Source organism: Macrobrachium nipponense, chromosome 26 (genome assembly GCF_015104395.2).
Source record: "Macrobrachium nipponense isolate FS-2020 chromosome 26, ASM1510439v2, whole genome shotgun sequence".
Lineage (NCBI taxonomy): Eukaryota > Metazoa > Arthropoda > Malacostraca > Decapoda > Palaemonidae > Macrobrachium > Macrobrachium nipponense.
In genome coordinates, this window is record NC_087215.1 from 14,631,829 (window position 1) to 14,659,328 (window position 27,500).

Genomic DNA, 27,500 nt, shown 5'->3' on the forward strand with positions numbered 1-27,500 from the left:
ATAACTAATGAGATTATCTAAGTTTTGTTGTGGTTATAAGGAGAAATCATTCCAGTATCAAAGCTCCCACTCAATACTGAAACAATGTTTTTTTTTTTTATTAAAACAGATATGACTGCTTTTTATGTACTTCAGAGGTTTTTATTACAATAAATATGACTGTTGTTTATATACTTCAGAAGTTTTTTATTACAACAAATATGACTGTTGTTTATGTACTTCAGAAGTTTTTTAATTACAATAAATATGACTGCTGTTTATGTATATCAGAAAGCATCGTTCTTAGCATGCTTTAAAGCCCACCTACGCACACACTCACACACACTCACGTACGCAAGGGAGCTCATGCTATTCTGATTGACCTTTTAATCATAACTTTGCTCCTTCTGTTTCTAAGTTATTGCCAAGTTTCGCCATAAACCGAGATGAATCGCTTCAGACTGACTTGGCAGTTTCTTCACTCTTCCTCTTCTCTCTTAATGGAATTCTTTCGCAGTTTGTTTCCTTTCTTTAGAAAGCTTCTTGAAGGTTTTTGTGCTTCTGAATTGTGGACAGGAATACTGCTTGATAAAACGTTTTTTTATATGACTCATTCAAGATGGCTGAAAATGATAAATCTTTTTTTTTTTTTTTTTTTTTTGGAAGCGAAACAAGATGCATTTGGCCAGTGGATGGCTTGAGAGAGAGAGAGAGAGAGAGAGAGAGAGAGAGAGAGAGAGAGAGAGAGAGAGAGTTGAAAAGGTCCAATGATACAACAATAAATATTTTTTGTATGACTCATTCAAGATGGCTAAAAATAATCGATTTTTATTTATTTATTAATTTTTTTGGACGCGAAACAAGATGCATTTGGCCAGTGGGTAGCTTGAGAGAGAGAGAGAGAGAGAGAGAGAGAGAGAGAAGAGAGAGAGTTGAAGAGGTCCAATGTTACAACAATAATGGTTACTTTAAGTACATAAATCGTACAGACTTCCTGGTATGTACATCGCCAGTGCTGGTGTGACGTAGTTACTGGGACATTTGCGATTCTCAGGTGTTCTGCAAGGTCGCATTTTATGACCCTGTGTGTTGTTACCTTCATTAGCCGTCTCATATAACGTAAACGACGTAGTATTTTGAGTATTTTACCGGCACCTTTGTATTTGTGAGAAAAGCCGTAAATGACACATGCCTTATTTTAGTGGTTTTCTTGTCACCATTTTTAGTTAGCTTAACATTTCTTGCTTTTTAATTTGTTACAACAGTTTTAATGATATTATATGTATTATTATGATATAGTCACGTAAATAGATGTATTTATGCAGAGGCATTGATGCACAAGAGTAACTTACAAATAGTAATCAAGTGCACCACTCTGAGGCATCTATCAATCCATCAATTTTTCATTAAGGTCTTTGCCGAACGAGTAGGTAGGCCAAGGCGCCAGGTCCCTTCAGCGTCGTCGTCAATCTTGACTTGATTTCCTATGTAATATTGCCCGGGGAAATTTAGGGTGACGGCATATGTTCTCTCTGTCTTCCATTGATCCTTCTTTCTTTCTATTTCTCTTCTCTAATACTGCATTTGTCACTGGGCATTGCAGGCTCTCTCTCTCTCTCTCTCTCTCTCTCTCTCTCTCTCTCTCTCTCTCTCTTCTCTCTCTGTCCACCCTTTTTGGTCTTGTTCCACAAGTGTCTCGCTCATTCTCCCTTCACTAAGATATGTTTTTTTCTTCCGAATTTTTTTTTTTTTTTTTTGCCGTGGAGGGAGAGAGAGAGAGAGAGAGAGAGAGAGAGAGAGAGAGAGAGAGAGAGAGAGAGTCTTCACTTATCGCTCTCGTTCTTGGAAAATAGGGCCTGTATAGCAATTTCACTTGTCACGTATTTTATGGCGTTAATGATACATCTGAAAGGAGAGAGTAGTAGGGAAATTATGAGATAATCAGTCGTTTCTCTTTAAATGATTTAATCGTATGGAATGTGGTGATGCTCTGACGATATAGAAGTTGAAAAATATTTTGACATTTGGCCCTTTTCGTGCCACCAAACCCACGACGCTAATTACTCAGCTACGGAGAAAAATGATTAACTGCAATAGGCGACGTGGGCACGTCATTGAATTATGACCTTCCTTTGGAAAATTGAGTAGATAAGAATATAAACACTTACTACTATGAGATTCAGGGCCTCTGTAACACGGTTTTTTGGACTTTGCTCCTTATCAAAGCATCGGATGTAGCTGAAAGTTGACATATGTATATTTTACAACCACACACAAATTTTAGCAGCGTTATAAAAATTAAAACTATCAGGTTTAGGTCACTGATAGAGTAAAAATTATCCAGCCGATGCCATGGCCAATGATTACGAGCCAAGAGTCGAAAAACATTCATTACGTAAGCAAGGTAAACAACATTTGACGAAATGTGCCAGCTCATCCACCAAACGGAAACTCATTCACCTTATTCCATCGGCTCTGAAACCCATAGCAGTCAATAATGGCTAACAGGATTTGGAATTTTCCCCGTGGTTGCAAAACTGCATTTGTCTTACGACTTGCATCTTTTTACAGTCAAGAGAAAGCCTGTGGCCATGACAAAGACTTTATGAATGGCGGAACGATGCATAGATGTGGGTGGGGTATCTGTGCTAGCGTAGTAATACTACTGTAGTAATAGCAGTAATATACATGAGTTAAACGTTTAGGCACTGCTGGGATCCTTGAGGATCATTTAGGCACTTCTTGCAACTACTTGAGAAATGAGTTTTTATAGCCAGAAGTTAAATTTCTAATCCAACAATGCCCTTGATAGCCTTCAGTGTTAATCCTGAATTATAACGAGGCCAAAGTGGGTGGAGCCTCATGAAGTCATCATTCTGACGATAATTATTGGTGAAGGTTCAAATCAAAATGCGGTAACGGCTATTTTTTTTCTTTTTAAATAGGTAGATAGCCAGTAAATAAAAAGTTGCTTGACATTGGATATAGCAGTTATCAAATCAAGCTTGTCTACTATGTTTTTGAAAATTACCAACTATTCCCTACATCTTGTCAATCTGATTGTGACCGATAAAGTAGACTGTAATTTCTTAGGAAACTTATTCTGGAGTTAGACTACTAATCGAAGTGTTTTTGTTTTTATTAACATATTTTGTTGGTTTGTTCATTATGACAATCATCAGTGGAGAGGTTTCAGAGTTCATAAAGGTGTACTGCTTTGCTTGTATTACATTTTTATTTCATTGTTGCCAGAGGTCTAGCCTTCGTACTTATAGCAATCATCCATCGAGAAAGAGGGAAGAAATGCTGTCATAAAGTTACGTAAACGAGTGCGTTCGAACCTTTTCTCTGAGAAAGTTGGCCCTTCTTATAAAAAAAAGTCACTTTTACATTATAAGTACCAAATTTATTCAACCTACGTAATGCAGCTACAATAAAAATTTATGTGTAGATATAATGTGTATTCTGAATAAGCGTTATATTATGAAATGCATAGATTAAAAGTTATTGCGAAAAAACCGTGTTACAGAAGCCCTGAATCTCATAGTAGTTTTCTTACTAGTTTCGTTGGAACTTTCGCCTGCGATGATTTCCGTGCGCGCTGTAGAGGAAAAACGGTCTATTTAACCGAAAGGACAATTGTTGTTGTTTGTCTTCAGATCCTATTACCTTATAAGTATTTGGTTTTTCCTAAAAACTCATATTCTCAGATCAATCTTTGAAGATCTATATATGTATGTGTATATGCATGTATGTATGATTTGCTGGTACATACAACAGGTATTCTTGCACATCGATGGCACTTATGTTATATTAGTAAACCAAGATTTATGCTGGATATTGATGTAGAAATTAAACATCTGGATGAGGACCAAAAATGACGCATTTTTCAAATAGGTTATCTAACATTCGTGTTCATACTTTTGTTTTGCGTTGTTTGGCTTATCTTTTTTTCTCTCTAGTTTATTTTGTTTTATTTTCATCTCCTTACCCCGGTAGCTCTCTTGTTACACCCTCCCAGCTGATGCCTTGTCCTCTCGCCCAGTCCCGGGGCCACATTTGCCCCGCTCCAAAACTTTTGCGCGCCAAAATCGACAACATCTTGGCGCGAAAATACTGTGTATTTTTTTCTGTCAGGTGAGGAGCTTTGAAGCTGAAATCCTTAACAAGGAGATCGGTGAGCAGATCTCTCTCTCTCTCTCCTCTCCTCTCTCTCTCCTCTCACTCTCTCTCTCTCTCTCATGGTACGTAATTCACGGAGGCTGTCATTTCCTTACACTTCTCCCTTTCTACGGCGGGATTTTTGTTTTTGTCGCAGAAGTTTCCCTCGAAATTTTCCAAAGAAAGTTTTTTCTTCTCTTTTATAACGCGGCAAGCCTCTGACAGTTGTCCGAGGATATTTTTCATACGGAATTTTATAAGAGCACAATTACTTACACAAGACTCGAAAACTCAGAATTCTTAGATAGTGAGAAGTTTCTCAACATGATTAAAGTAACTCAACGTGAGTCGTTGAACAAGAGTGGACGAGGAGCAAAGCTAGTACCTGTTTAGGTGTACATCATTTATCAGAGAACGATTATGCAGAGTGCTTTTAGGTTATATTTGCATTGGTTTAGTTTAGTGTTTGAAATTCGCGAGGAAGACACGCGGCGGTCCTTTTGTCGCGTCAAGAAAGCTCAGGAATCTAAGACTTTACAGGAGCTGGAACATCACTTTGTTCTCATAGAGGGTTTGTTTATATATATATATAAAATACATATATTATATATATATATATAGATATATCTATATATATAGTATATATATATATATATATATATATATATAAATATGGCTTTGCAGACACGTGTCCCCAATATTCTGTCTATGCTCTGGTCGGCTATTTATCAGCGATTTCCAACTGAATCATTACCTGAGTAGCGTTTTGTGGGCTTCACTACATTTTGCAAATTTTGGGATTTTGTATATATAGGTCTATTGCTGCCACCTTGATCACATTCAATCGATTGTTCCTAAAACGCTTTACTTTATGAACTGTAGTCCGAACGTTTGCCTAGTCTGGTTGGTGGTGGGGGGGGGAGGTTATTTTTTTTGGGGAGTAAGAGGACACCACATGCTCTTCGTAACAGCAGAGACTCCAAGTTAGATTCTTGTGTTTTATGGTATGAAATTACCAGCAAATGTAAACATGAATAAGACCAACGAAAAAAATAAGGTATAAATGGTCACAATAATTCACGGGACTGGCTCCCAGTTTGTAAAATACATTTTTTTTAAACCGGTTACTGGTGAGGCTCCAAGTTAGAGTCTTGTGTTTTATGATATGAAAATTACCAGCACATTAAAATGAATATGACCAACCGAAAAAGGGAGCCTAAATGCCCTCACGATGATAATGCCTCCCAGTTGAACCGGTTTTAAACCGGTACTGGCGAGTAGGGAAAACCAGGGTAACCGTTCTAGAAGGAGAGAAAGGACACAAAGACATAGAGATTCTTCGGCTACTTGGTAAGTGTTTTCGTTCAATATCCGTTTCATTCACCCTTGCCTCTCTACGCATTATAGGGCATGGGAGAAAAGAAAACGTTTATAATAACTGGTTATGTCAGTTATGAAGTCACAGGGGGGGGGGGGGGGGGGGGAATCTGACTTGATGGCAAACGGGGACTAAGTCTTTTTTTTTATGCTCTCTCTCTCTCTTCTCTCGTTTCCTTAGCTGGTTCTTGCGTTCTTCACATTGGTGCGTAATTAATGTATGTTTGATATCCAGGTCTTAGTCTTTAGTGCCTATCTAGAATTGACTTAAATATATCATATGTATATAGTATATATGTGTGGTGTGGTGTATGTGTGTGTGTGTGTGTGTGTTTGTGTGTGTGCGTTTTATTCGAGATCGCAGGAGAGGATCTCTTTATAAGCACGTCCGCCTGGGTGTATAAGGGATTCCGGTAATTAAGTCATCAGTCAGTTCCGAATTGGGCTGGGATTAGCCCAGCCTCACCCCCCCCCGACCCCGCCCACCGCACCCTAACACTCGAAGCGAGAGACCGAATGGGCGATAGCGAAATTGGTCCCTCTCAGTATGACCCATTGCGATTTCTTAAATGGTTCAAATGCTGTTACTTGGGGATTGGTATCCTCCTGTCGTTTCCATCATGTTACCAAGCGAATATACATAATAACCTTCTTATTAGAGTTAGGAACTCCTTTAAAAAGCGACGGCATTATATATTAAGGAGAAAGTTTTTTATTTTTTTTTCCGTTGTAGTACAAAATAAAATTTTTTGTTAGAGTTAGGATATCCTGTAAATAGACAATGCGTTATAGATGAGAGTTTTTTTTTTTTTTTTTTTTTTTGTGGGGGGGGGGGGGGGGTGGCCGCTTGTGTTGGATCGCTGTATTCTTGTAGAGGACTCTGTAGCGGCCCGTTGCAGGAGGGTTTTCGTAATATTTGTGAGACCTCCCTGTGACTTTGTATGGGTAGGTATTCATGGATAGTATACGTGGCTGGGATCGCCTATAGACGTTCGTGGCTTAACTTTGACTCAACAGGACGTAGCAAAATTAGTCTCTCTCTCTCTCTCTCGCTCTCTCACTCTCTCTTCTCTTCTCTCTCCTCGTAGTCATTTCCATTTGAAGTCCAGGTGTCTTTGTTGACCTAAGAGTGAATTATTAGTGTAGTAGCTACCTACTGTGAGGAAGATTGATCGGGTCGCAGCAGAGAGACGAGAGAGAGAGAGAGAGAGAGAGAGAGAGAGAGAATAAGCCTTGAATGTTCGTTGTCTAGCGAAAAAGTGTTTCAATAAACCAGGGGGCCTCCTGAGAAGGCAATGAAAGCTTCTTAAACAATATTATATGTCTCTCTCTCTCATTGTCTCTCCTGTTCTCTCTCTCTCTCTCTATCAGATACCTTACGTAACTCCCCCTATTAACGAGCGGTCCAGCGGCGATGGGTAATCTGGACTTAATGGCATTCGCCTAAAGCTAATGGAACAGTTCGTTCTGGCAAACGGACTATAGCCATGTCGTTTCATATTGGGTTCATCCAAACGTAGAAAAACGAGTTTACGAAAAGAAATGTGCGGATTGAGAGTCGTCTGGTCAGCTAAAATTCTGAAACAAAAAACGGGAACAACAAACAATTCTTTAATCGGGCTCCTTTATCTCTTCTACGGGAACCATCTGAGAGTTGGCTTCAGGTATTTGTCTTCTATTTCTCGTTTGTTTTCTTTTCGTTGGAGTTGAGTGAATATAGAAATTTAGGCCCAAAGCAAACACGCTGGGATCTATGAAGGTCATTCAGTGACTGAATTGGAAGGGTTTGAAAGTGTGCAACAGGCGGAAACCCAAAGCAGTTGTTACTATGAATCTAGTGTTTGGAAGAAAGAGAAGATGGGAGGAGTTCACTAAAAGGACGAAAGTGGGTTGGCAGCTAGGGGTCGAAGGACGCTGCAAAGAACCTTCAGTAAAGCTACAGCTGCACCGCATGGGTCAATGACGACACTGACCAACCTACGAGGTTTTTCATTAGTATGTGGCTAATGCTTTCAGTTTGGATCCCGAAGGTGATTATTCGTTGATTTTTCATGCTTGGTCATCCCCCCCCCCCCCCCCCAATCTTCAAGTAGTTGTTTTCTCGTATTACATGCTTATACCACGTTTTGAGTTATAGCAGGGGTCGATTGATGTTAATGTTATTGCCGTGTGAAGAATTATAAATTCGATAACCAAATCTCAAACTGCTCGTGCGGTCGGGCTTTGGTAATCAACTTTCGTTAGGGGGGTCAACTCCCTTGATTTTTTACCTACGGAGTTTCTATAAATATAATTTACCTAATTTATTGATAACAACGCGGTTTTAGTCCGCTGAAGTCGTGTGGTAAAATAAACCATCCGTTCTTGTTACAGTGCTGAAAAGAATATGATGGTAGAATTATACCTACCCTTTATGAGATATTAGCAAAATTAATAAAAAGAAAATAACGACAAATTGATTGATATGACAAGAAAGTGGGGAAACTGCCCTTTCTTTTGTTTGCATGAGAATGGACCACAAGCGTCAGAAAAATGCCTTCTAAAGGCTGGGTCACACCGACCGTGGTGATTGCAAGGTTTTTAGTTAAAATAAATTTATAAATAAAAATCAGTGATTTATTTGATTTTTTTTAGTTATTCTGAGATTTTTATATATTTGTTGTTTTTTATTATGTTAGATGTTTTTCTTCAATCCTTTTTTTCCCAAATTGTATTTCATGACCCAAGAATTCACCATATGATTTATCTTTTAGGTTCAGTTCGGGCCTAAAGTATGTAATTGCAATTTTTTATGTAAAAATAAATAAAGCAACACAGTATGCACAAGTTTTATTAACATCAAAACCATATTTGTCAATTTGTTTGCTTTTAGAAAAAAGTAAAAGAATCATGAATTTTTTTAAATGAAATATAATTTAAATCAGTTGATTTGCAACCTCGGCAGATTGCGAAACACATTTAGGGACATTTGGTCCACCAGGGCCTGTCCCAAGCACAGGGGACTTCACCTTCACGATTATAGAACTGAATTTCGTCTCTTCCGATAGTAGAAAGCAGAATTTTGTCTCTCCTCTCGTCAAGGTGGGTGGGGGAAATGCAAGAGTGGGGACTCGGAAGAAATAACCCCGGGACGGGAGGGTGGGGTGGGTTTGGTGGGGTGGGGAGTTGCGGCGAGTGGGTGTGGAGGGGTATGGGGGGGGGTATCGGGGGGGGGGGGGGGGGGAGCGCGAAAAAACAAATATTGGGTCCGTGACCAAGAGCTTGGGAAAAGGATGCCCGATATGCAGTAGTCATTTGGAAACACTGGAATTCACTTCGATTCATTCGGCCGTAGTCCAAGTCAAAGGCCATAAAAAATCAGCGTCGGGCGCTTGTTTGCAAAAAGGCCACCCACCCCCTTCATCCCCCTTGGGGCAGACCTTTTACGGGGGAAGGGGGATGGGGTAGGGAGTGGGCTGAGGGGAGTTCATGAAAACCGGCGGCGCTAAAGGGTAAATACGTGGATTGATATCATGCATTTCTAGGATCTCTCCTCCTCTCTCTCTCTCTCTCTCTCCAAGAAGATGCTTCCATACAGCCCACTTTCCTGTTAACAACAATGGCTGCTTGAACACAAACCATCAATAACATTACTGTTGTAAGTTGTAGGTGCAAATGCAACTGCACAGTTCCTATGGTGGGACCTTTCTACCTCATTTCCATCTAAAGTGGAACAGTCGTTTGCAGTTAGGATCTTATGAGTACGAGGACTGTCAAGCTCAGAGAGACGTTAAAAAAGGGAAGACTGCTTCCACAAACCTGCATCCTTGGAACAAAAAGCAATTTCCAACTGGAAATTGTCCATTTCGATGTAGGACAAATGCCATTTAAGCGAAGAGATGTTTTAATGACGTTAATTGTGTCCTGCTTTATTTAGCTCATTTATTCATTTAGGTAAAAAAAAAACATTTGATCTTCCAAGTCTCAGTTGCATTAGTTATTCATTTAGTTATAGCATATTTATTTATTCAGTTCTAGCCTGCTCTTTTATTCACTGTAGGGCTCTCAGTCTTTCTTTGTATAAATAATGTTTTTTCATGATTCGTCGTTCCGGCGGTCATACCGACTAGTTGAAAATTACAATTTTAGGTATGAATTCTGTTTCTTTAAATATTCCTAATTGAGTCAGATTCCTCAGTGGCTTTTAAAACTTCTTCTTGTCTTTGCCAATCACAGAGTCAATTCAGTGATTCTATGAACTTATTCCGTTTCGAAATATGATTAGTATTCATTCTATCAGAAACTCTCATGAAAAACAATTATTTTTATAATATTTGCTTTCGTGAAAAATGAGGATTCCCAGGCTTTCATGCGGTAACCAATTGTCTGCGACTGCATTCTCTCGGCTTTGCAGAGGGAAATAAGCTACTGCCTTCCGCATTGATGTCATCCTGCGCATATTGTGGGCTCATGGTCGAGAGAGAGAGAGAGGGAGAGAGAGACGAGAGAGAGCAGAGAGAGAGAGTGACTGCGTGAACCCAGCGACATTTTTTTGACAGTCGTTCTTTGTTTGTTCGTCTGGATTTCGTTGGTTAAGGGTTGGGATGAAGAGGACGAATTGGTTCTTCGTTTGTCGTGTATTGCTTTCCTTAGCATTGTGATGGGGAGGCTGACGTGGTAAATTTGGTAAAAGGGTAGTGTGGTTACTGTAGGAGGGAGGAGGAGGAGGAGGAGGAGGATTTTCTTTTGGGAGCAGAAGAACACTAATACACCAACGACAACTTAGAGAGAGAGAGATGAGGAGAGAGAGAGAGAGAGAGAGACAGACAGACAGAACAGACAGAAGACCGCTGCTTGTTTGGCACACGTTTGTCGTTTGTTGGTTTATTACAGTATATGAGGAGAGTGTAGTAATTGTGGAAACTGGTAACTTAGTTAATGAAGATATTTGTAGATAAGTTTGTTCTAAAGATGTGATGTAAACCTACGTATCTTTTGAAACTGAAAAATTACGGAAAAATCGAACTAATTGCTTAAATGTTTATATTAGAATGCAAGGAAGTGGTTGTTGTATGTTTACTAGTAGACTGCCAAATTACAAATTCACAATATTGAATGCTCATGTTAATGTGTGGTCTTCATGTTTAGTAGGACTCATTGAGTCTAGAAATGTATAAACGTGGGGATAATACCGTAGAAATGGTTATTATGTTGGCGTCGTTGCATGCAAGCATTCGGCACTCTCGCTTGAAGATGGTTCGGTCCTTTTGGTAAAGAATGGAGGGAATAGGTTAGTGAATGTTTACACCAGAATGGGTTAAAGATGGAAGGTAATGTGGTATGAATGGAGATAAAAGGTCAGTGAAAAAGGTGTAATAATGAGAGGCATGGACGAGTATCTGTGAAACAAGTGATTGCTTGCAACATATAGGTGAAAAAAACCGACTTTATGATAGAATGCGACACACTGCAATGAGCCTTTCTTTGGGAGGGAACTATTAAAGCCGCTACGTTTGGGAAGTTCTGCAACATGGGGATCGTCACTTTTAGTGCGAAAGTGACTGCGATTCAACTCGAAATTAAAATGAAAAGTCAAAAAATATTTTCATTTTAAATTTGTTAGTCGCTTCGTACGGGAATATGACCACTAAACGACTTCAATTTCATTCTCTCTCTCCTCTCTCTCTCCTATCTCTCTCTCTCTCTCGGGTTTATCGAGTTTAGTGCTGGATTATCAAACCCACGTTTATGCGTGGCGTCGTAAAGCACAATAACGGTGGTGTCACTCCCATCCGTCGGGCAGCTGAGAGAGAGAGAGAGAGAGAGAGACCGAGAGAGAGAGGAGAGAGAGAGAGAGAGTTTCACTTTCATATTCCTCTCCAAGGGATCTGGTGGACGGGAACAAATAAATGGACGATTTGCGTTGCAAACGCTTCGTATAAGAGAAAAAACGTGAGTTTGAATATGGCAGATAAAGGATAATAATAGTCTTTTTGTTTTTTTTCAGGAAGCCTGCTCTCTCTCTCTCTCTCTCTCTCTATCTCTCTCTCTCTCTCTCTACTCTCTCTATAATATGTCGCTGGTGAGTTCGAAAAGATAGGCTATTGTTGTAGAAACATGTCCTCGGAAAAATTACCTTCAGAGAAGAGCGATTTGGATAGAGTAAAATCTTAATTTGGGTAATGGAATGGCAAAAAGAATGGGTTGATTTATTCGTCCATCTATTATCTGTCTATCTATCTATCTATCTCTTAGTTATTTATTGATTTAATGTATTTGTTTATTAAATTGTATTTATTTTTATTAATTTATTTACTTTTATGTATTTATTTAATTATTCATTTAATTATTAAATTTTATTATTATCCAATTTCATTTTTAGTTTTTATTGTAAATATTTATTTGATTTAAATTATTTAATTATTTAGTTTGATTCATTTATTTAATTTAATTTATTCTACCCCCCCCCCCCATTTTATTTATATATCAATTTTAACTTATTTATTTATTTAGTGTTTAGTTATTTAATTTATTCAATTTTATTATTTATTGTATTTTATTTACTTATATTTATCTTATGTATTTATATTATTTAATTTAATGTATTGATTTTTTTTTTATTCAATTGGATTGATTCTATCTATTCTTTATTTATTTATCTAAATTTTATTTATTTAATCTATTTAATTTAGTGAATTTTATTTATTTAAGTAATTTCTTTATTTAATTGAGTTATTTAATTGTTTATTATTTTCCTTTTTACTTGAAAGAATCCTGGAACGAGATATTCTAACTCGAATGTCAGTCAAAGGCATTGAGATGGTGAGCCATGACTGGATCTCGAAATGGGCATTGGTCTATGCCTGTTGGATTGGATTGTGCCTTCTGCGCCAGAGCGACTGTGATTGAAGCCACTTTGAAGACTGGGCACGTGCCCACTTGAAAGCAAGCCTAGATATTTGCATGTTTGAAATTTGATAAATAGTACACACATAGATACACAACATATAAAGAGTTACACACTGTGGCCGACATTATTCATTTGTTGATGTGTGTAAGTGTTCGTTCTTATAGCCGTTTTTACAAAGAAGTGTTATGATGTAATGTATATTAGTTTCATTATTGATAGCGTCATGTTTATAGAGATTTATCTGCTCATGTTGTACAGAAATATATCAAGCGTAGTTTATAAAAAATTTATCGCGGGTTTTTCCCATGGTTTACAAAATTTTATCTGCGTATGTTCACAGAGATTTAACTGCGTCATGCTTTACAGAATTCTATCTAAAAGGATTTGATCGCAACGACTTATAGGAAATTAAGTATATATGTAGTGGTTCTCCTTTTAAGACCCATAGTATAAAATTCTTGCTTATGTTCATGTTTGTCTTTACTAATCTGAAAAACACTCGTTGTATTTTACCTCCGTTAAATTTACGTTTCGTTTGGGAACAAAGGTACTCCTAAACCCATCTTACCCATTTCGGTGACCGCGTGATTATATTATTAATTATTTGGGTCTAATCACAGTATTCTATTCGACTGGGCTTGTTTTACAGAGTGGGGTTTTCAGTTGAATCCGTCTCCTTAGGAGTCCATCACTTTTATTACTAGTGCGCTGTTTCTAGTAACACACTACTGCGGCATGTCTGAGCTACTTCAGCTCTAGTGTTCCAGGTTCCTTTTTCAGGGGACCTTGGAAATCGTGCCTTGGTTCGTATGATTACGGGTACAATTTCCACTGGAATATTCCCATAATTAGAATTAGAATTAGGTAAATAATGAGTTCATCTCGCCTGAACTCTTAGTTGAATAGTGTTTTTGTGGGGGGTTTTTTTTTTTAAATATTTATCAATAAATTATATCTCTTGTTGTGAATTTTTATTGATAAGAAAATCTACAATGTTCTCTTGTGGACGATGATTATAGTTGGCACGCCACAAAAATCCATCAAGTGGATGATCCGTTATCTGTGGCTTCGGTAACACAAATATTTTTTGTTTTTGGAAAATGAGGACTTTGAAACTTATTAGACGCAAATTCTTTTGAAATGGGTAGTTGATTGCGTCTTTATCAGCCCTTGATAAGGAAGCTAAATTTAAGGAGAGAGGAGAGAGAGAGAGAGAGAGAGAGAGAGAGAGGAGAGGAGAGAGAGGAGAGAGAGTTTGTGTTAGATAAAAGTCTTGAATGATCAATGATGCGGGTGTAAATAATTCTTGTTAAGGATTTTCAATGGAATACTTATTTATATACATATACATACATAAATGCATGCATATATGTTTTAATATATATATATATATATAATATATATATATATATATATATATATATCTCAATATTAATAAAGGTATAAGCCACGAAGGAAAAATAAACAACGGAGTGTCTGTAAGATCTTTCGACGTCACTTACTCAGTAAAGGAATATGGTCCGAAGCTGACGTTAAACATCAAAAGGATCTTGCAGAAAACCGTCAGTTGTTTATTTTTTCCTTCGTGATGATACCTGTATATTATGGAATTTATCACGTTCCAACTTCGTGATTCAGTTATAAACACACAACACACACAACACACACAGATATATATAAATATAAGAGATTATATAATACGAGATTATATATATACTATATATATATATATATGAGAATATGATATTATACATACATACATGTCTGTGATAATCGCTTGAACATATATAGTAGATATAAATATATATATATATATATATATATATATATAAATATATAATATCTATATATATATATATCATAGTATATATATATATATATATATATATATATATCTATATATATATATGTGTGTGTCGTGTGTGTGGGTGTGTGTATGAATATAATTATTATAACTATATAGATATATCATATATATAATATATATATTATATATATAATATATAATCTATACTATATATACTATATATTACATATATAGCCACTAGAGAAAATATATATATATAATAATATATATATATTATATATATAATATAATTATATAATAATATACACACATACATACCCAATCTCGTTTACTTTTGCGAGGTGCATGGTTCAATTCTCGCAACCGAAGTATCAATTGATTAGAGTTGATGTGTCAAATCTCGTTCTCACGCAAGAAGGTGAAAAATAACCAGTATTCCCAAACATTGAGGTTGTGACTGGATTCTCTACCTCGCTGTCTATCACTTCCTTCGGTTTTGAGGTCATTTAATTTATTTTCCATTTTTCATTTCATCGGGTGCTACTTTGGTTTGGATTAACAGTCATGAATGCCGTTTTTTAATTAACAAGTAAACAGGCTTCATTTTTGGCTTATGCTTAAGAGTTTTATTTATATATTTTTGTTTTAGCTATAGTATAAAGTGTGCATTATAATTTTTCGGGGATGATAATAATTTACATGTTTCCTCCACGGTCTGCGAAGAATGAATTATACATAGAAAGTGATTTCCACATGCATGTTATAAGAAATGAAAAGCAGAAATTGTCCGATTTTCTTAAAAAAAAAAAAAGGGGCAAAAATGTAAAAACTGCGGGTCTTAAACATAGACATTTAACCTTCGCAGAAAGCAATGTCCGATTTTATGCATTTTGTGATCTGTATTCCAGATGGAAAAAGATATCATTAAAAATGTCCGTTTTCCACTGTCGTGAGTGACCTTGTTCCATGATTCACTTTGGTGGTCTGATATTGCTGAGAAATAATATTTGATTTGAGTGAATATTAATTTCACTGGTTGCATTTCATATTATGGTTAATTGTCAGCTATTGCTGAATGAAGTGTGATTGACATTCAAAAAGGGCTGGAGCTGCCATGGTTAGACTTTAACTAGTGAGTTCATTGGCTGGGGAATTAAATCTCTAATGAATGTCGTTGCGCAAACAACTCCTGTATTTGGGAGTGAGTCAAGAATATCGTGTTAGAAAAATAGGGATAATAATATTATGAAGTGAAATTGGCTTACTTCTAGCTAGGGAGAGAGAGGGTGGAGCTGAGATGCAAATGCTCAGTATGGAATCGTGTAGTGCAATTACTATGCAGATGCAGCGGCCGCGTGAGTGAAAGGATTGTGAAGAGGCGTTTATCTTAGAATTCTGCACCACCGGATGAATATGCAAGGATCGTTGCCATTTGTGAAACGCGAGTGACAAAACGGCGGCTGATTTAAAATGGCTTTTACGGAAAAACACTTCCATGTTCCATTCAACGTGGTAAGTTAAGGTGTATCTTAGTTTAACTAGACCAATGAGCACTCCTAGCACGAGCCGAAGATTAGATATTTTTTCGTGGCGAGGAAACCATCTGGTTACCTAGCAAACTGGACCTACAGCTTTTGGGGGATCCGAACACATTATATCGAGAAAATGAATTCGAATCACAGAAAATAAAATTCCTCTGATTCCACGTTGACAGGCGGGAATCGAACCCACGCGAATACTGAACGTTTGGCGAGCACGCAACCCAACTGTCCACGAGGAACTAGGCTGAAGAGTAGTGTTTACATTAGCCAACAGTTTCATTGGCTTCTTGGGAGTGCATGCGGAGAAAACAGATAATAAGCTCGAATAGTTTTTTTTTTTTTTATGTCCGTCAGAAATATGAGAACTGGAAGTCAAAGAAACCAGCAGATTATGCAATAAGGAAAAGACCTTTCAACTGCTGCCTACTCTTCTTGCCCTACTTCACTACTCCTACACTTCGCTTCTCTTACTGTTGCAGCTTCATAAGGGATGATTATGGAATTTCTGTGCTGAAGTGTAGGCAGTAATTTGAATGGTTTCACTCTGGCTACGAAGGAAATTCGTAACTATGTGTGAGAAGTTGCTCCTTTTTCAAACTGCTAAAAGAATTCCGGAGGGTGGGGGGGTTGGTTGGCTAATTTGGACTTTCAAATGGTTGAAAGGACATTCGGGGTAATCTGGACGTTTCAGGAAGGGCCAGAGAAAAAACGTATTGCTTGCAGTAGTTCGGTTTTTGTGTTAGATAATGGTTCTCCTCTCTCTCTCTCTCTCTCTCTGCTATCTCGATCGATCGATCGAGCACAAGGAGGACCTTTGACAAAAGGAAAAACGGCTTAAGAGAGATGTATCTCCCTGAGTAAACGCAGAAAAAAACAGAGTCCAGGTAGTTCTTTTGTTAAAGGCAGAGAGACCAGAGCGGAAAACGAGAGACTCGATTCTTATCTCCTTTTCCCCTTCTTTATGTTCCCTTTCGTTTTCATTTCCTTTTCTATTTTTATTTATTTTATTTCTTGCCTCGGCCGAACACGGTGTAATTGAAAAGGGGGGACCTTTTCTGTGAGTGTTTGGTGGATACTTTAACTTAACTTGTTTATTTTAAGGGATAAGTGCACTTGGAGAAATTAGCACTGTTGACATAATGAAGTATAATTCTTTGGCATTTTTAAGCTCCGTACGGTGGCCAAGAGGAAATTTTAAGGTTACTGCCAAAGAATCATCTTCATCGTTCAGAATTTATTTTCTAAAGGCTGGGTTCATTTTGTCTTCATCAGATGAGTTATGGCTCTGGTCATTTTGAGTAGCATTATTTAGAATATATATATATTTAATTCTGGGGGTTACTTTATGAGAATCAGCGTAATAAATTTGAATTTTTTTTAAGGCTTTGGGTCCATTGTTGCAGAACATTATTTAACTAATCCTAACAGTTTATTTTTAATACCTTCGCTAGTACATTTTCATGAGGTTAAATGTATTCAATTTATGATGGTTCAGTCAGTGACAGTATAGTAGCCAGGTGTAGCGCATGTCTTCAAATGGGCCAGCTGTGGGGGAAAAAGCGCTCCATCCGAGAGTTCGTGAATTATTCTAAAGGGTCCCACAAGGATAAATGAAAGCTCGTGTATAACGTTTTATAAAAGGTTAACACGAGTTTTTAAACAGTTAATTAAACCTATTAGACCCAGGCTGACAACCTACACAATCTCTTGAAAATGGGCCACAGACAGGGCCTGAAAGTACTCTAGTGTGGAGTAAAATAAAATGTAAATTTACTACAAGTAAACACCTATACACAGTGATTTGTGGGTTCTTTCGTCAACATTGCAAGCTATATTGGAATCACCTGGTTGCGCGTGTTGGAAACTCCTTTGGTAGTTACGTGGGGAAAACGAAATGTAAACATAAATTGTCCAGATAGCTTTCGTGGAATCTGCCCGCATTACAGCGACAAGTTAAAGTAAGAACCAGATCAAACTATGAGACAGGAAACGCGTGACTTCCACCTTACCCAAAAAACGACAACGTGGGACGAAATTACCAAAGCAAGTAATTATTGCTGCATCTATAACTCCCACGCAAATTCGCTGCGACAAAGACGACGAGCTTGACGACCATTCCGAACGGAACAGAGAAAAGGACGCCGAGTTTTCCCGGGCCAAAATGGGGAAGCATTGCAAATCGAGGATGGTAATAAACGTAGTAAATGCAAGAATATAGGACCGAACGTGAATGTAAGTATGCCATATCATCGTCATCAGGGAAGGAAAATTCACCCGATTGCATTTGCAATCCGGAAAACGAATCATCATCTCGATTCGTGACATCTCTCAGGGGGACGGATATGGTTTCTTTTCAGAGTTGTATTTGTTCTAGGTAATTGCATTGAAGGATACGCTATCATGATTTTTGGTGTGTTCTCAATCAAACAAATGATGATTGTTGCCGTATGCTCACTAAAACACATATGACTATTGTGTGTTCTCAATAAACATTGGATGATGTTTGTGTTTATCATGTAATTATATATTATATATAGATATATATATATATATATAGTATATAATATAATATGTATAATGTACATTATATATATATATTATATATTATATATATATATATATACATTTTAATATATATATATATAATTAATATATATGTGTTAGTGTGTGTGTGTGGTTGTGTGTGTGTGTGTGTGTGTGTGTTGTGTATGTGTGTGTGGTGTGTGAAAGGACCATAAAAATCGCAAAATATCGAAAGTAAGGAACGATATTTCAGAGACTGCTTTCTCCCTCTTCAGGTAGATAATGAAGAGAGGAAAGCAGTCTTGAAATATAGTAACTACTTCTATATTGGAGTTTTAGGGCTCATTTTATGTAGATACACCCACACAACACACACACACCTAACATTTCTCACGTGCCCGCTGTTGTACCGTAATACAAATAATTCTCAGCCCTAAAGAAGTTTAATGCTCATAAAATGGCAAGGTGTGAGATACAGCCTTCGTCTCCCAATGATATATGCTTTGTCCTATTACGGAGAAAATGGAAAATAGTCATGTGTAAACACAGAGCGATTTATTTGCGCGATATAGATGGGGGCTAAAGTGGCTGTGTGAAAAATGGAGATAATTTTGGTTATAGGGAAAATATTTTTTTTTTTTTATGAATGAAACATATAGGCCATTTTAGATAATGGTGTATATTTGTCGTAATTGTGTACTAAGAGAAATTCATTGTTTCCTGTTTTTACTTTGTATTTAGAGGTCGTTTTAGAAGTCTTACTTTCTTATTTCGGTAGAATTCTTAGAGTTTAGCATCGCGTGGAATTTTTAATTTCTTCTCTCTCTCTCTCTCTCTCTCTCTCTCTCTCTCTCTCTCTCTCTCTCTCTCTCTCAGTAATTCATGGATACACACGAAAACATTCATTTTCCTGTCTCGGAAGCTGTAATAAGATGCTAATCTTTCGTTTGAATTTTGTGAATACATTGCCTTTCATTCTCCTCTGTAATATTTCCTCGGAAGCTTTATTGCTTTTATTTCTAGATAGATATTTTGTGTGGAAATATATTGTAGTCCTCTTCTTTTGCGTAACCACACACACACACACACACACACACACACACATATATATATATAGTATATATATAGATATATATATATATACACATAGATATATACAGAATATGTATGTATATATATCATACACTATATATATATATATATATATATATATTATATATATATATATATGTATATAATGTATGTATGTATGTATATAAACTAGCATATATCACTATATACATACATACACCATTACATATATATATATATATATATATATATATATATATATATATATATATATATATTATAATAATATATATATATATACTAATACAATCTTTCTGATATGCATGTCTTAGGAATATATCTCAAGAATGAAAGCATGAATCTTGTTGAACGAGATTAACTTACTTTTGTTATAGCTGACGGATTGGCCGCCATGAAAACCATATTGCTTGTTATCAGAAAGAAAACCCACGCACTGAATTCAGCTTGACAAGAAATAGAAAGGCGAAATATCACGATTTATGATAGGATTAAACAAAAACCTTCTGTTATCACGTTGCAATGAATATTGGCGATATGAGGCGTTTCTCTAACACACCCTCTTACGATTATCAATGCATAAACACTTGCAAATCGACCACCGTTTCACTGAACGAGTTTCAATACTCATCCCGGCGAGCAAACATCCCTCGGAACTTCGCAGTTGTTAAAAAAAAAAGCAGAACAATACCTAGGGGTTATTTCATCATCGTTGGTGGAGTCAGGTTAAATTAATATTCATAAAGTTTGCCCCCTATGAGGGTCATAACTCCATAGTCAATTAATTTCGCCGGAATTAAATTCCATATGAATGGCAGGAGTTGGAGGGAGTTTTTGGGCATCGGTGGAATTCATGTTCTGGAATTATGGTTTGGGGCGATTATTATCATTTTTGACCTTTCGTAATATAATGGCCAGTATGCTGGCCATTGTCAGTTATTTTAATGGTGTTGCGGTTTTGTTGCTGTATATAATATTCATTTATTTATATATATGCATGTTTTATGTATATATATATATATATATATATATATATATATATATATATATATATACAATGAGCTAAAAGAACAGAAAATGATGGTCAGAAATTTATCTCTATCATTTTCCCGTGGTATTCGCTTATTTGATGAAGTCACGTGCATCTACAGTGATTTTTTAAGCATGTATATATATATAATATATATATATATATATATATATATATATATATATATATATATATATATATATATATATATATATATATATATATTCATAAATATATATGTATACACACATATATATGTATAGTATTATATATGATATGGCCAGATATTTGATGGACTGATCGCTTTTTGTTGATTTGATTTTACGAGGGTAAAAAGTTATCAACATCGGAAATAGACATAATAACACGAGGGCGCATTGTAAGTATGAGAATACACAAGTTATGGTATTTAAGCGTTCAGAAGAACAGCTGGCTTATTAGAAATTTTAGAAATGAGAAAAAATATCATAAGTAAAACTGAAAGTCAGGATATGGCCAAGAAACTGACAACTCAATTACCCTTTTAAGCATTTGATGGTGTTTAGGGCTAAGTTGGAAGATATTATCAATTTCTAATAGAATATAGCTTATTTATTTTAATTTTCGGTGGTGTGAAACAACGCGTCATTTGACCGTCAATTTTTAGATTATAGCACGAGCCCTTGGTAAGCTGGAGGTGTGATCACGCCTTGTTTTCTTCCTCTAGTCTATGAATTCAGTGGATAGTAAGGTGACGCAAGCGTACTGAAAGCTAATGGAATTTGATCTAAACATAATAAAGGATTGCTAATGTTTTGGGTCCCATGGCAGGTACTTGAAGGTACTTTGGCTTCATGTAATGGTGGTTACTATTATTGTCTGTAATTATGAAATAACCGTCTTTGTGGAGTAGACTTTGCAATTGTGGCGAAGACTTGTACGGTAATGAAAAGAAAGGCATTGAATAACGGGTCACAAAGGACTATGCGTAATTATATCATTAGTCAATTCCGTATCTCTCATAATCACATAATATGGGAGTGGTTACTGAATGGTGTAATCACACGTTTATTTTTATTTCTCTATGACCTGATGGAAGGAAAGAGTCAGTAGGTGAAGGTAGATTCTGTATTTGTTTTTATTAATGCATGAATAATTATATCGCACATACTTAGCTTAGGCTTAGGCTCTCTCTCTCTCTCTCTCTCTCTCTCTCTCTCTCTCTCTCTCTCTCTCTCTCTCTCTCTGCGCAAGGATCCTTTCCGTATGTGAAACATGGCGTGAGAATTCCTCTTAAAGTAAGCAAGCGTTTCGTTTGAGAGAAAAATGTCCAGTTCAATTGCAAGTGTTCTTTTGCTTGAGAGGATGTTCCCGAATGAAAGGAAAACGAAACCTTTCACTTTTCCCGATCTCCTCCACCTTTTTTTTTTTTTTTTTTTTCTAACCAGTTTTACTCTTCCAACCTTTGAAGAAAAACCTGCATCCGCGTTAAGGGTACTTTCAGCACTCGTATTTCTCTCTCTCTCTCTATCTCCTTCTCTCTCTCTCTCCTCTCTCTCTCTCTCTCGTTTGCTAGAATAGAAAACTTTCTCGTATATTTTATCGGGGAATAGTTGTTTTTTCCTTCTCAAAAGAGGGTTGGTTTGTAATTCCCCTCTCGTCTGAATTACAGCTAGACAACTAACTCTCTCTCTCTCTCTCTCTGTCTCTCTCTTTAAATTACATATTAATATATGTATACATATATTGTAAATAGATATATATATATATACATATATATATATTTATATATATGATTATATTTTATATTATATATATACATTATATATGCATATATACATGTATACACATTATATATAGTTTTTGTTATAATAATATATAGATATATATATAGTATATATATATATATATAGATATATATATATATATATATATATATATATATATATATATATATATATATATATATATATATATAATATATACATCTCAATGCATTATTTTATTCTTGAATGTCTGTGCTGCGCATAAATGAACACAATACGCATATCTGATTATATAAGCACAGATATAAGTGGAGTGATAAGTTACTGAATACATTAAAAAGCTGCCAAAACCCCCAAAAAAAGAGAGTAAAATGTCAGTAATTAGTGAGGAGAAAAATAGAAAAAAAAAAAATATTCAGAACAAAAGACATGGAACCAAGCTGGCCTTTTCTGTTTAGATATTTTCCTTGGAAATCCATCAAGTTAACAGAGACAAAAAACAAAAATCAAGGATTATATAGTTCGTAAGAGAATACTTGATATGAGAGTGGTGGCAGAATCCTTCAGAGCTTATATTTTGCATTAAACGAGTTCATTCCATGAACGAGAAATTCAGTGATGGACAGAAATAAACCTTGGAAAGAGCATTGAAGGGGGAGAATGGCAGATCCTGAATTATGTTTCTTCTATTTGAGCGTCAGCGAAGCTGATAGGCCTTTGTTGTGTCTCGTTTCCTCTTTCCATCTCCTCTTACTTTTTATTTGCAACTCTACCTTTTTAGGGTGGGGGGTGGCATGGGGCGGGGGGGGGGGGGGGGGGGGGGAGGTGTGCCGGGCCTAAGAGAGACGCAGCCAGCTAGTGTCGTCTTTTGTTTCAACTAGGAGGACGTTTGCTGGGCTTAATAGTGGTGCGTTATGTCGGCGTTTCCTGGTTAGAATAGATCCTCTCTCTCTCTCAACAACACGTATAATGACAAACGAATAATGAGCGCTGGTATAGAGGTGAAGCAGATTCACATCAACCGCGCATTTGATGTCTAGGCCAGTCCTTTACGACGCTCCTGATTGGTGTTGATAAGCCAATGACAAGGCTGGAAACTCTCAGTCTCTCTCGAGAGTTCACATAGGCAGGATGTATGTATGTTCCATCTCTCCTGAGGGATACTTCTTTCAGGAGAGGTGGAAACTACATCCTGCCTATGTGAACTCTCGAGAGAACTGAGGGTTTCCAGCCCTGTCATTGCCTTATCAACAGCCAATCAGGAGCGTCGTAAGGGACGGGCCCCTAGACGTCAATGGACGGTTGATGTGAATCTACTATAGAAATGGACAGTCACGAATTTTCTAGAGCATTAGGAAGATGACGTAATTAGTTTCGCGTGTTCCTGATCTTCTGCTTTGCCTCCCAGGCAGAATCTTCATCTTTTAGAAAGATTTTCCAAAGTACTGGTTTCCTTATTTGCTATTGCTTTGTTTTGAGCAGGTAACATTCATCAGCGCCGACAGTACACACGTACAACTCAAGAGCTGTATCTTATCAAATTTCCAGCTCTTAACATCCGGAGCTATCAGATATCGTCTCTCGGGTTTTCAGTCTCTTTGCTCATTCCCTTTTTAATTTTCCGAAAAGAAAACTATTGTGTCCGCTGTCTATCCGTCCGCACTGATGTTGGTCATCCACCCTCCAGTCCTCAAACCCTCTAGCCTCACTAGTTTTTAATTTATTTAAGGTTAAAGTTAGCCATAATCGTGCATCTGGGATCAATATAGGACAGGCCACACCCGGCCGGGGTTAAAAATTCATTGTGCCGCAATTCATACAGCATTATACCAAGACCACCGAAAGATAGTTTTTTATTTTATTTAATGTTAAAGTTGGCCAATATCGCGCATCTGGCAACGATATAGGACAGGCCACCACCGGGCCGCGGGTAAAGTTTAATTGTTCCGCAAACTCATACAGCATTATACCGAGACCAACGAAAGGTAGATCTATTTTTCGGTGGAATGCCGTCGTCATTCCTACGTGATTCCAGTCCGTATTCGTCAGTTTTACTTTAACTTAAAATCATTTCCTTTAATTTTAGGTTTTATGATGGGGAATGTTAATATTAGAGGTCATGGTTGTACTTGATTATATATATCTTTAACTCAACACGAAACACCCTTTTCAAATCCTGTTAGACCTTTCCTACCCCCCTAAGAAGAACAAACAACAACGATGTAGTTTGTAGGTTACTACCCCGAGTAAGTGAAAAAGGAGTTAATCCGAAGAGCCCATCAAAGGAAGGCTTAATGGGTAATGAGGATGTAGTGATGCTGTGCTGTTAATATGATGTTTTCTCAAGTCATATGAACTCAATGTGAGAAGCTGCTAAAGAGGATTTTTTAATGTGTATGAAAACAAGCCATTACTTCCGATAAAGGAGGACGCTCTGTTTTTTTTTTTTTTTTTTTTTTTTTTTTTTTTTGGTATAATCGGTTTACGCTTTTCTGACGTGTCTTACAAATAGCCAGCAAGTCTCGGGTTGTTTTCCTATGACACACGAACGCATGCACACACAAACACTCTCTCTCATTCACACACATATTTATGGCTACCAAGGATATTAGAATTTTTTTTTCATCCCTCTTCCCAGTTGGGAAAACTTCACACATTCGCAGACGCACATCTATTTTATATGTATATACATTTTATATACTTGTCAATAAAGACAAAATCCACGACGGAAAGTGAAAACGGTGGAGTTCTGCGAGGCCTTCCAACTTCTTGTCCTTTACTTAGCTCTAAATGAAGGACAAGAAGTCGGAAGACCTTGGAGAATTCCATCGATTCTTTTCCTTGTGGTTTTTGTCTTTATTTATATATTCCTTAGGTTCCATATTTCGTGATATTCAGTTATACATGTATGTTTGTGTGAATATATACAATACATACATATATATATATATATATATATATATATATATATATATATATATATATATATATATATATATACACGAATAAAAACAATGTTTTTTTTTATATTTTGATATTGAGCCCCGACAACCTATAGTAGTTGTAAATATAGCATTAGTTCTAAATTCTGCCACCAGATGCTCCACCTTCATCTGTTGTAAAATGACTGAAACCACACCTGTGTGGATTCTTTCTCCTCCAGAAGTGACTACGCTGTGTGTGTGTGTGTGAGAGAGAGAGAAAGAGAGAGAGAGGTGGGCGGTCTGTGATTGACAAAGTAGGGTCATGTGCGCAAGCAGGACCCATTACTGATGCGACCTCTCCATCACACAGGAGAATTCCGATGACACCATCTCTATCCTTCATTAATGTGATGGATCGAGATGACAAAATCCCTCTCCTCCCCACATCCCCTTCCACTCTCGAGGGATATGTAGGGAATAAGGCAGGGAGAGGGGTTGGGGGAGGATGGGGTGGGGGAGGATATATGAATTGAAGAGAACTTTTCTTTCGTTGTGTGATCTTCGATGAACTCCATAGTCTTGAGTGTTGCCAAATTAATGACTTTTTTTTATTGTCATATAGTTTATGGCTCTGTAAGGAGAGTTCTTTTAGTAGTGAATAGTTCTTTATATTTTGCTGTGCTTGTTCTTAAATAATATTTTCTGCATCCTTTTTTTTATTTTTTAAATTCAATTTATCCAACCTATTTATGGACTGTCAGCTCCTTGCAAAGAATACAGTTTTTGAGATCTTGGTGTTACATAATTAAATATTTGTTGAATTAGATTTTTTAATTAGTTTTTTACTTATAAAAAAACAAAAACGCAAATACCTTCACATATTTGTGTTGGCTCAAGACATTATGAAAATGATAAAGAGTATAGAAGCTGCCGTGACATTCTCCCTGGTATAGAAGTTATGGACAATATCTGAAAATCCTTTATGAGGTTTCGAGGGGGAGAGAGAAGTTTTACTTATGTCGAGCGGAGCCCACCGATTTATGGGTGTTCAGATATTGGACATAGGGAAGCCAAATAGCCCTAACGGGGATGGATGGCCTATAAGTTGTGAACTTTGTTTCGGCTTTCCGCCATTTTATCAACAGCAGCTGGTGGTTCTTCGACGCGGTCCTTATGTGCAGTACACGAACATACATGTATACACATATACATTGCCTCTTTTGATATTAATATTGGAGTTTTAGTTGTTTTTAAGGAACTTTCCCTACCTGTAAGTATGTATTAATGTATGTAGTATGTATGTATGCATGCATCCAAATAATCAAAGAATTAAAACCTGAAGAGTAGCAGTAATCACAAATGTATCTGGATGATAGATGAATACACCAGTTGTAGAATAGGGTTCCTATAGTAGATTCACATCAACCGTTCATTTGATGTCTAGGCCCGTCCCTTACGACGCTCCTGATTGGCTGTTGATAAGCCAATCATAAGGCTGGAAACTCTCAGTCTCTCTCGAGAGTTCACATGGGGAGGATCTATGCTCCACCTCTCATAAGGGATAATGCTCTCAAAAGTATCCCTCAGGAGAGGTGAAACATAGCATCCTACCCATGTGAACTCTCGAGAAAGACAATTTCCAGCCCAGTAACTGGCTTTATCAAAAGCCAATCAGGAGCGTCGTAACGGACGGGTCTGGACATCAAATGCACGGTTGATGTGAATCTACTACATATAGTGCTGACTTTATTTTTAATTTTCTCTAACTTTTCTCTTTATTCTTCATTGATTTTTAAGAGTTTAAATATTTTTTTTTTTTTTGACATTATTATATTTAAATATTGAATATCGATGAGCAATAAATTCTGTATAATCCATAGGAGAACTAAGCTAAATTCACGTCCTGCTTTCATTTGCATAATCTATGAATAGATTATCTTTGCTCTCTCTGTATATAAGAAGACAACGTTTTAAAAAACTACGATTCAGCTTTTGAAAACTATTATAAGGATAATTTTGTTTATTTGCGAAACACTTCTCCAGTCTTTTTCACATGAAAAATTACGAACAGCATTGCATTTGCATCGTCTTAAAATGAAGAGGGAATTTAACAAAAATATTTTCAAGTTGTAATGAATTTTTTATTGAAATTTAAGGTTGACAGCGTTCAAACATGTAAACAATGTAATGATGTAGCTTTCTGTGTCCATGCATGTCAGTTAATTTATTTTTATTTTTCCTTTTTCTTCTATCTAAAAACTGATAAGTGAGTTCTCCACCTAGTAGCCACTTGACGGTAGCAGTTCACTGCTTTTGTGCCCCCCCCCCCCCCCCTCTCTCTCTCTCTATCTCTCTCTCTCTCTCTCTCTCTCTCTCTCTCATGCATGTAAATTAAAGGGCACACTATGACCTCATGACTTGCCCGTACTGCTTAC